We start from the raw sequence: 11,907 nt of genomic DNA, 5'->3' as shown, positions 1-11,907 counted from the left end.
ATCTTTTGAATCGAGAATAATTAACAACATGCTTTGTTAGAGTTGTGCGATTTTCATGAGATAAAGGAATAAAATGCAAAAAGCATAAACCAATGCTTGGCATATCATAAGCATTAAATAAATGGTGGTGAATGAAATACTGATGTGATTGACCAGGGTGATGAGCCCATGAACTCAAGGAGTTTGGTTAAGGGAAACATATGTAAAAACACACGCAGTTAGTACTGACAAGAGCTATGATAAACTTCTGTCATGGGTTAATCAGAGGTCCCAAGACAAGCATGGCTGATTTCACCTGACAATAGAGGTATAAAAAATCGAGAAAAAATCTTGACACGGAGGCAGTGAGTAAACTCAATCTTGAAGGCAAACTGCCACATGTTGCACAGGGAAAGACCTCACTAATTCTAAGATGTAGAATTCTAAGATGTAGAGCAGAGCCAGGCTAACGTTTTCAGTTGGGTTGTGAAGGCTGGGAAGGATTTTGCCAAGTGGAGAAGAAGGAAGGGTACTCCAGGTAAAGAGTACAGCTAATAGGCGGACATGGAGTTATGGATGTTGATTTAGGAAATGAATGTGTTTATGTGGTGTTCAGTGTGGTAAGAACAGAAGCCTGTAGATGTGGCTAGTGCAAGAAAAGAGGCTGGAGAGGCAGGTGGATCAGAGTTCGCAGAGGCCCTAGGGACTTGTCTAAGAGTTTGGAATTCCAACAGGCAGGGCCATAGTGGGAGTGCCATATTCATAAGACCCCTCTGGTGGACCGGGGAAGCCTGGATTGGAGAGGACAAAACCGGAGATAAGGAAAGAACTTACTGCAGTGGTCTAGACCAGAGCGGATGGGGCCTGAGCCAACTCTGTATAATAGTCTGCCATAATAATGTTCTGTAACATAAGCATCCTCTTGCTCATGGACACAAATTAATTTTGAACTTTTGCTGTTCTCAATAGTGCCATGTTGGCATCTTTTTAAAGATACTTCTTTCAGACATTTCCCTTAAGATAAAGGGCATACACATCTGTATGACTCTTGGCAATGAGAGATAACTTTTCAAATGGGCTTTCTAAATTGTATTTGCAACCAGGTACATCTGTGTATGAGTTTCACAGCACCATTGGCAATGTTGGGTGCTGCCATTCCCATCTTTGTTGTTTCAGAAGGCACGAAACTGTTGTTTTAATTTGCCTTTCCTTGAGATCTACAGAAATAAAATGTTTCCCCCATTTGTCTTCTAATTATGTGTCTTCACTTGTGAATTGTGTGTCCTGTCCTTTGCCCATTTGATAAGCAATTGTGTTAAATCCTTTTTTGGCCAGCCTCTCTTCTGGCATCTCTCCACATACACATTTCCCCACAGGCTCTCTTTCTAATTTCTTTTCTCTTTGATCTATTGAAACCAAATCCTTTTTCTAACTCAATATTACAATAGACATAACAATTCTAATTGCTCTATTGATTCATGGCCACTGCAGTCATGGGTGCATTAGGAAGAACAAGCCTTCGCTACTAGAGACCAGGGTTTGAGAGCCTGGCTTTGTGCTTTCTAGCTGTGTGGTTTGGTACAAGCATCTGAATCTCTCTGAGCTGGTTTGTATTTCTGTGAAATGGGAGCAGTAGTATATGTTAGGATCAGTTAGAAACTGTATTTGGTTACCAGTAGCACCTAAGTATGGTGGCTTAAATTTGAAATAAGTGGTAGTCTGTTCCTTCAAGTTAAATAATTTTGAAGGTGAAGAGCCCAGTGATAGAAAGTAGTTCCATGAGCCCGTCTTCACCTATAGTGTAGCTGGGGGTTGGATTGTGGAATTAACTTGTGGGAATGCATAGCCTTCTTCCTTAAAGATCAGGAAAGCAATTGATGGGTAGGGTTGGATAGTTGTAAGACTGAACCTATTCACTTATGCATTGAACACATACGTGTTAAATACCTATAGTATGCAGACTAAAATTTTCTCTAATGGGAAATATACATGATAAGTCAAATAAGGTAGTCTTGGTAGTTACGTTGATGTCTAAATCATGGAGAATGATTATCTCCTTTAAGTAGACCCACATTGGAATCTCTGGGTTCTAAGGTAACTCTGTGGCCTTCTACCTACTTGCCCAAATATCTTTACAATAACCTCCTATCCCATAGAAAGCATCCCTATAAAATAACCAAATATAGGCTCATAAATAGGCTTTCTGGATTATTCAAAAGAATAATCTTTTAAAAAATAAAAATAATTTTATAAAATATTTTTTAAATTAACATATAATGTATTATTAGCCCCAGGGGTACAGGTCTCTGAATCATCAGGCTTACACACTTCACAGCACTCACCATAGCACATACCCACCCCAATGTCCATAACCCCACCACCCTCTCCCTACCCCCCTCCCCTCAGCAACCCTCAGTTTGTTTTGTGAGATTAAGAATCTCTTATAGTTTGTCGCCCTCCCGATCCCATCTTGTTTCATTTTATCCTTCCCTACCCTCCAAACCCCCCATGTTGCCTCTCAAATTCCTCATATCAGGGAGATCATATGATAATTGTCTTTCTCTGATTGACTTATTTCGCTTAGCATAGTAGACTCTAGTTCCATCCACATCATTGCAAATGGCAAGATTTCATTTCTTTTGATGGCTGCATAGTATTCCATTGTGTATCTATAAACCATATCTTCTTTATCCATTCATCTGTTGATGGACATCTAGGTTCTTTAAATAGTTTGGCTATTGTGGACATTGCTGCTGTAAACATTTGGGTTCCCCTGCCCCTTCAGATCAGTACATTTGTATCTTTAGGGTAAATACCCAGTAGTGTGATTGCTGGGTTGTAGGGTAGCTCTACTTTCAACCTTTTGAGGAAACTCTATGCTGTTTTCCAGAGTGGCTGCACCAGCTTGCATTCCTACCAACAGTGCAGGAGGGTTCCCCTTTCTCCACACCCTTGCCAGCTTGTGTTATTTCCTGATTTGTTAACCTTAGCCACTCTGACTGGTGTGAGGTTGTATCTCATTGTGGTTTTGATTTGTATTTCCCTGATGCTAAGTGATGTTGAACATTTTTTCATGTGTCTATTGGCCATCTGGTGTCTTCTTTGCAGAAATATCTGTTCATGTCCTCTGCCCATTTCTTGATTGGATTATTTATTCTTTGGGTGTTGAGTTTGATAAGTTCTTTATAGATTTTGGATACTAGCCCTTTATCTGATATGTCATTGTTGAATACCTTCTCCCATTCTGTCAGCTGTCTTTTGGTTTTGCTGACTGTTTCCTTTGCTGTGCAAAAGCTTTTGATCTTGATGAAGTCCCAGTAGTTCATTTTTGCTCTTGCTTCCTTTGCCTTTGGTGATGTTTCTAGGAAGAAGTTGCTGTGGCTGAGGTCGAAGAGATTGCTGCCTGGGTTCTCCTCAAGGATTTTGATGGATTCCTTTCTCACATTGAGGTCTTTCATCCATTTTTGACTCTATGTTTGTGTGTGCTGTAAGGAAATGGTCCAGTTTCATTTTTTGGCATGTGGCTGTCCAATTTTCCCACCACCATTTATTGAAGAGACTGTCTTTATTCCATTGGACATTCTTTCCTGCTTTGTCGAAGATTAGTTGACCATAGAGTTGAGGGTCTATTTCTGGACTCTCTATTCTGTTCTATTGACCTATATGTTTGTTTTATGCCAGTACCATACTGTCTAGATGATTACAGCTTTGTCATCTTTGAATGACAGCTTTGAAGTCTGGAATTGTGATGCCACCAACTTTGGCTTTCTTTTTTAACATTCCTCTGGCTATTTGAGGTCTTTTCAGATTCCATATAAATTTTAGGATTATTTGTTCCATTTCTTTGAAAAAAAATTTATAGTATTTTGATAGGGATTGCATTAAACGTGTAGATTGCTTTAGGTCGTGTAGATATTTTTATAATATTTGTTTTTCCAATCTGTGAGCATGGAAAGAAATATTTTCCATTTCTGTGTGTCTTCCTCAATTTCTTTCATGAATACTTTATCATTTACATATTCTTTGCCTCTTTGGTTAGGTTTATTCCTGGGTATCTTATGGTTTTGGGTGCAATTGTAAATGGGATCAACTCCTTAATTTCTCTTTCTTCTGTCTTGCTGTTGGTGTATAGAAATGCAACTGATTTCTGTGCATTGATTTTATATTCTGACATTTTACAAATTCCTGTACAAGTTCTAGCACTTTTGGAGTGAGTCTTTTGGGTTTTCCACATAAAGTATCCTATCATCTGCAAAGACTGAGAGTTTGACTGCTTCTTTGCTGATTTGGGTTCCTTTTATTTCTTTTTGTTGTCTGATTGCTGAGACTAGGACTTCTAGTACTATGTTGAATAACAGTCATGATAATGGACATCCCTGCCATGTTCCTGACCTTAATGGAAAAGCTCTCAGTTTTTCTCCATTGAGGATTGTGGGGTTTTCGTAGATGGCTTTGATGATATTGAGGTATGTACCCTCTATCCCTACACTTTGAAGAGTTTTGACCAAGAAAGGATGCTGTACTTTGTCAAATGCTTTTTCAGCATCTATTGAGAGTATCATATGGTTCTTGTTCTTTCTTTTATTAATGTGTTGTATCACATTGATTGATTTGCAGATGTTGAACCAACCTTTCAGCCCTGGAATAAATCCCACTTGGTCATGGTGAATAATCCTTTTAATGTGCTGCTGGATCGTATTGCTAGTACTTTGGTGAGAATTATCGCATCTGTGTTCATCAAGGACATTGGTCTGTAATTCTCTTTTTTAATGGGTCTTTGACTGGTTTTGGGATCGAGGTAATGCTGGCCTCATAAAATGAGTTTAGAAGTTTTCCTTCCTCTTCTATTTTTTGGAACAGTTTCAGGAGAATAGGAATTAATTCTTCATTAAATATTTGGTAGAATTCCCCTGGGAAGCCATCTGGCCCTGGGCTCTTATTTGTTTGGAGATTTTTGATGACTGTTTCAATCTCCTTACTGGTTATGGGTCTGTTCAGGTTTTCTGTTTCTTCCTGGATTAGTTTTGGTAGTTTATATGTCTCTAGGAATGCTTCCATTTCTTCCAGACTGTCAAATTTGCAGGCGTAGAGTTGCTCATAATATGTTCTTTTTTTTCCCCCCATTTTATTTATTTTTTTCAGCATAACAGTATTCATTGTTTTTGCACAACACCCAGTGCTCCATGCAAAACGCGCCCTCCCTATTACCCACCACCTGTTCCCCCAACCTCCCACCCCTGACCCTTCAAAACCCTCAGGTTGTTTTTCAGAGTCCATAGTCTCTTATGGTTCGCCTCCCCTCCCCAATGTCCATAGCCCCCTCCCCCTCTCCCAATCCCACCTCCCCCCAGCAACCCCCAGTTTGTTTTGTGAGATTAAGAGTCACTTATGGTTTGTCTCCCTCCCAATCCCATCTTGTTTCATTTATTCTTCTCCTACCCCCTAATCCTCCATGTTGCATCTCCACGTCCTCATATCAGGGAGATCATAGGATAGTTGTCTTTCTCCGATTCACTTATTTCACTAAGCATGATACGCTCTAGTTCCATCCACGTCGTCGCAAATGGCAAGATTTCATTTCTTTTGATGGCTGCATAGTATTCCATTGTGTATATATACCACCTCTTCTTTATCCATTCATCTGTTGATGGACATCTAGGTTCTTTCCATAGTTTGGCTATTGTAGACATTGCTGCTATAAACATTCGGGTACACGTGCCCCTTCGGATCACTACGTCTGTATCTTTAGGGTAAATACCGAGTAGTGCAATTGCTGGGTCATAGGGTAGTTCTATTTTCAACATTTTGAGGAACCTCCATGCTGTTTTCCAGAGTGGTTGCACCAGCTTGCATTCCCACCAACAGTGGAGGAGGGTTCCCCTTTCTCCGCATCCTCGCCAGCATCTGTCATTTCCTGACTTGTTAATTTTAGCCATTCTGACTGGTGTGAGGTGATATCTCATTGTGGTTTTGATTTGTATTTCCCTGATGCCGAGTGACGTGGAGCACTTTTTCATGTGTCTGTTGGCCATCTGGATGTCTTCTTTGCAGAAATGTCTGTTCATGTCCTCTGCCCATTACTTGATTGGATTGTTTGTTCTTTGGGTGTTGAGTTTGCTAAGTTCCTTATAGATTTTGGATACTAGCCCTTTATCTGATATGTCGTTTGCAAATATCTTCTCCCATTCTGTCAGTTGTCTTTTGGTTTTGTTAACTGTTTCCTTTGCTGTGTAAAAGCTTTTGATCTTGATGAAATCCCAATAGTTCATTTTTGCCCTTGCTTCCCTTGCCTTTGCCGTTGTTCCTAGGAAGATGTTGCTGCGGCTGAGGTCGAAGAGGTTGCTGCCTGCATTCTCCTCAAGGATTTTGATGGATTCCTTTCTCACATTGAGGTCCTTCATCCATTTGGAGTCTATTTTCGTGTGTGGTGTAAGGAAGTGGTCCAATTTCATTTTTCTGCATGTGGCTGTCCAATTTTCCCAGCACCATTTATTGAAGAGGCTGTCTTTTTTCCATTGGACATTCTTTCCTGCTTTGTCGAAGATGAGTTGACCATAGAGTTGAGGGTCGATTTCTGGGCTCTCTATTCTGTTCCACTGATCTATGTGTCTGTTTTTGTGCCAGTACCATGTTGTCTTGATGATGACAGCTTTGTAATAGAGCTTGAAGTCCGGAATTGTGATGCCACCCACTTTGGCTTTCTTTTTCAATATTCCTTTGGCTATTCGAGGTCTTTTCTGGTTCCATATAAATTTGAGGATTATTTGTTCCATTTCTTTGAAAAAAATGGATGGTATTTTGATAGGGATTGCATTAAATGTGTAGATTGCTTTAGGTAGCATGGACATTTTCACAATATTTATTCTTCCAATCCAGGAGCATGGAACATTTTTCCATTTCTTTGTGTCTTCCTCAATTTCTTTCATGAGTACTTTATAATTTTCTGTGTATAGATTCTTAGCCTCTTTGGTTAGGTTTATTCCTAGGTATCTTATAGTTTTGGGTGCAATTGTAAATGGGATTGACTCCTTAATTTCTCTTTCTTCTGTCTTGTTGTTGGTGTACAGAAATGCAACTGATTTCTGTGCATTGATTTTATATCCTGACACTTTACTGAATTCCTGTACAAGTTCTAGCAGTTTTGGAGTGGAGTCTTTTGGGTTTTCCACATATAGTATCATATCATCTGCGAAGAGTGATAGATTTTCTTCTTCTTTGCTGATTTGGATGCCTTTAATTTCTTTTTGTTGTCTGATTGCTGAGGCTAGGACTTCTAGTACTATGTTGAATAGCAGTGGTGATAATGGACATCCCTGCTGTGTTCCTGACCTTAGTGGAAAAGCTTTCAGTTTTTCTCTATTGAGAATGATATTTGCGGTGGGTTTTTCATAGATGGCTTTGATAATATTGAGGTATGTGCCCTCTATCCCTACACTTTGAAGAGTTTTGATCAGGAAGGAAGATGCTTTTTCAGCATCTATTGAGAGTATCATATGGTTCTTGTTCTTTCTTTTATTAATGTGTTGTATCACATTGATTGATTTGCGGATGTTGAACCAACCCTGCAGCCCTGCAATAAATCCCACTTGATCGTGGTGAATAATCTTTTTAATGTACTGTTGAATCCTATTGGCTAGTATTTTGGTGAGAATTTTTGCGTCTGTGTTCATCAAGGATATTTGTCTGTAGTTCTCTTTTTTGGTGGGATCCTTGTCTGGTTTTGGGATCAAGGTGATGGTGGCCTCATAAAATGAGTTTGGAAGTTTTCCTTCCATTTCTGTTTTTTGGAAGAGTTTCAGGAGAATAGGAATGAGTTCTTCTTTAAATGTTTGGTAGAATTCCCCTGGGAAGCCGTCTGGCCCTGGGCTTTTGTTTGTTTGGAGATTTTTGATGACTGTTTCAATCTCCTTACTGGTTATGGGCCTGTTCAGGTTTTCTATTTCTTCCTGGTTCAGTTGTGGTAGTTTATATGTCTCTAGGAATGCATCCATTTCTTCCAAATTGTCCAATTTGTTGGCGTAGAGTTGCTCATAGTATGTTCTCATAATTGTCTGTATTTCTTTGGTGTTGGTTGTGATCTCTCCTCTTTCATTCATGATTTTATTGATTTGGGTCCTTTCTCTTTTCTTTTTGATGAGTCTGGCCAGGGGTTTATCAATCTTATTGATTCTTTCAAAGAACCAGCTCCTAGTTCATTGATTTTTTCTATTGTTTTTTTGGTTTTTATTTCATTGATTTCTGCTCTGATCTTTATGATTTCTCTTCTCCTGCTGGGTTTAGGGTTTCTTTCTTGTTCTTTCTCCAGCTCCTTTACGTGTAGGGTTAGGTTGTGTACTTGAGACCTTTCTTGTTTCTTGAGAAAGGCTTGTACCGCTATATATTTTCCTCTCAGGACTGCCTTTGCTGTGTCCCATAGATTTTGAACTGTTGTGTTTTCATTATCGTTTGTTTCCATGAATTTTTTTCAGTTCTTCTTTAATTTCCTGGTTGACCCATTCATTCTTTAGAAGGATGCTGTTTAGTCTCCATGTATTTGGGTTCTTTCCAGCTTTCCTCTTGTGATTGAGTTCTAGCTTCAGAGCATTGTGGTCTGAAAATATGCAGGGAATGATCCCAATCTTTTGATACCGGTTGAGACATGATTTGTGAGCCAGGATGTGATCTATTCTGGAGAACGTTCCATGTGCACTAGAGAAGAATGTGTATTCTGTTGCTTTGGGATGAAATGTTCTGAATATATCTGTGATGTCCATCTGGTCCAGTGTGTCATTTAAGGCCTTTATTTCCTTGTTGATCTTTTGCTTGGATGATCTGTCCATTTCAGTGAAGGGAGTGTTAAAGTCCCCTACTATTATTGTATTATTATTGATGTGTTTCTTTGATTTTGTTATTAATTGGTTGATGTAGTTGGCTGCTCCCACGTTAGGGGCATAGATATTTAAAATTGTTAGATCTTCTTGTTGGACAGACCCTTTGAGTAGGATATAGTGTCCTTCCTCATCTCTTATTGCAGTCTTTCTGTTAAAATCCAATTTATCTGATATAAGGATTGCCACTCCAGCTTTCTTCTGATGCCCATTAGCATGGTAAATTGTTTTCCACCCCCTCACTTTAAATCTGGAGGTGACTTCGCGTCTAAAATGAGTTTCTTGTAGGCAACATACTGATGGGTTTTGTTTTTTTATCCATTCGGATACCCTGTGTCTTTTGATTGGGGCATTTAGCCCATTAACATTCAGGGTAACTATTGAGAGATATGAATTTAGTGCCATTATTAGTCTGTAAGGTGACTGTTACTGTATATTGTCTCTGTACCTTTCTGATCTACTACTTTTAGGCTCTCTCTTTGCTTTGAGGACCCCTTTCAATATTTCCTGTAGAGCTGGTTTGGTGTTTGCAAATTCTTTCAGTTTTTGTTTGTCCTGGAAGCTTTTTATCTCTCCTATTTTCAATGATAGCCTAGCTGGATAGAGTATTCTTGGCTGCACGTTTTTCTCGTTTAGTGCTCTGAATATATCATGCCAGCTCTTCCTGGCCTGCCAGGTCTCTGTGGATAAGTCTGCCGCCAATCTAATATTTTTACCATTGTATGTTACAGACTTCTTTTCTCGGGCTGCTTTCAGGATTTTCTCTTTGTCACTAAGACTTGTAAATTTTACTATTAGGTGACAGGGTGTGGACCTATTCTTGTTGACTTTGAGGGGGGTTCTCTGCATCTCCTGGATTTTGTTGCTTGTTCCCTTTGCCATATTAGGGAAATTCTCTCCAATAATTCTCTCCAATAGACCTTCTGCTCCCCTCTCTGTTTCTTCTTCTTCCGGAATCCCAATTATTCTAATGTTGTTTCGTCTTATGGTGTCACTTATCTCTCGAATTCTCCCCTCATGGTCCAGTAGCTGTTTGTCCCTCTTTTGCTCGGCTTCTTTATTCTCTGTCATTTGGTCTTCTATATCACTAATTCTTTCTTCTGCCTCATTTATCCTAGCAGTGAGAGCCTCCATTTTTGATTGCACCTCATTAATCGCTTTTTTGATTTCAACTTGGTTAGATTTTAGTTCTTTAATTTCTCCAGAAAGGGCTTTAATATCTCCAGAGAGGGTTTCTCTAATATCTTCCATGCCTTTTGTGAGCCTGGCTAGAACATTCAGAATCGTCATTTTGAACTCTTGATCTGACATATTACCCATGTCTGTGTTGATTAGGTCCCTAGCCTTCGGTATTGTCTCTTGTTCTTTTGTTTGTGGTGATTTTTTTCGCCTTGTCATTTTGTCCAGATAAGAGGATATGAAGGAGCAAATAAACTACTAAAAGGGTGGCAAAGACCCCAGAAAAATGCGCTGTAACCAAATGAGAAGAGACCCCAAATTGTGGGGGGGGAGAAAGGGGATAAAAAGAGGTTCAGAAAAAAAAAATGAAAAAAATTTAAAAAATAAAACAAATAAAGAAAAAATATAAAAAAGAAAGAAAAAATATACATATTTAGATAAACTAGTCAAAAAACGTTAAAAAAGAAAAGGGTAAAAGTTTTAAAAAATTTAGCAGAAGAAAAAAGAAAAAAAATTGAAAAAAGAAAAAAGAAAAAAAAATTGATGTAGCGGCAAGACTAAAGAATCATGGGGAGAAAGCCATGAGTTCCGTGCTTTGCTTTCTCCTCCTCTGGAATTGTGCTGCTTTCTTAGGAGTTGAACCTACTTTCCTTGATAGATGAACTTCGTCCTGGCTGGATATTTTGTTGCTCTTCTGGGGGAGGGGCCTGTTGTAGTGACTCTCAAGTGTTTTCCGGAGGCCGGATTGCACCGCCCTTACTGGCGGCCGGACTAAGTAATCGGCTCGGGTTCGCTTTTGGGAGCTTCTGTTCCCTGAACGCTTTCCGTAGAGTTCCGGAGGACGGGAATGAAAATGGCGGCCTCCTAGTCTCCGGCCCAGAGGAGCCGTGAGCCTGGGGCCCCACTCCTCAGTGCACCCCCAGAGGACAGCACCCAATCACTCCCATATCCCCAGCCTCTAGCCGCGCTCTGAGCTCACCCAGCCCTCGACCAGTTCAAGGTAACCCCGAGCTGAGAGTTCAGTCCTCGGCTCTGTCTCTGCAGCCGGCTTCTCCGTTCTAATACCTGTGGAGTTGCTCATAATATGTTCTTATAATTGTTTGTATTTCTTTGGTGTTGGTTGTGATCTCTCCTCTTTCATTCATGATTTTTTTTATTTGGGTCCTTTATCTTTTCTTTTTGATAAGTCTGGCAAGGGGTTTATCTCTCTTATTAATTCTTTCAAAGAACCAGCTCCTAGCTTTGTTGATTTGTTCTACTATTCTTTTGGTTTCTATTTCATTGATTTCTGCTCTGATCTTTATGATTTCTCTTCTCCTGCTGGGTTTAGGCTTGCTTTCTTGTTCTTTCTCCAGCTCCTTTAGATGTAGAGTTAGGTTGTATATTTGAGACCTTTCTTGTTTCTTGAGAAAGGCTTGTATTGTTATATATTTTCCTCTCAGGACTGCCTTGGCTGTGTCCCACAGATTCTGAACAGTTGTGCTTTCATTATCATTTGTTTCCATGAATTTTTTCAGTTCTTCTTTAATTTCCTGGTTGACCCATTCATTCTTTAGTGGGATGTTCTTTAGCCTCCATGTATTTGAGTTCTTTCCAACTTTCCTCTTGTGACTGAGTTCTAGCTTCAGAGCATTGTGGTCTGAAAATATGCAGGGAATGATCTCAGTCTTTTGGTACTGCTTGAGACCTGATTTGTGACTCAGGATGTGATCTATTCTGGAGAATATTCCATGTGCACTAGAGAAGAATGTGTGTTCTGCTGCTTTGGGATGAAATGTTTTCAATATATCTGTGATGTCCATCTCATCCAGTATGTATTTAAGGCCTTTGTTTCCTGTTGATTTTTTGCTTGTATGATCTGTGCATTTCAGTGAGGCGGGGG

Source organism: Meles meles, chromosome 15, assembly GCF_922984935.1.
Source record: "Meles meles chromosome 15, mMelMel3.1 paternal haplotype, whole genome shotgun sequence".
Lineage (NCBI taxonomy): Eukaryota > Metazoa > Chordata > Mammalia > Carnivora > Mustelidae > Meles > Meles meles.
Note: the sequence above shows the minus strand (reverse complement) of the source record.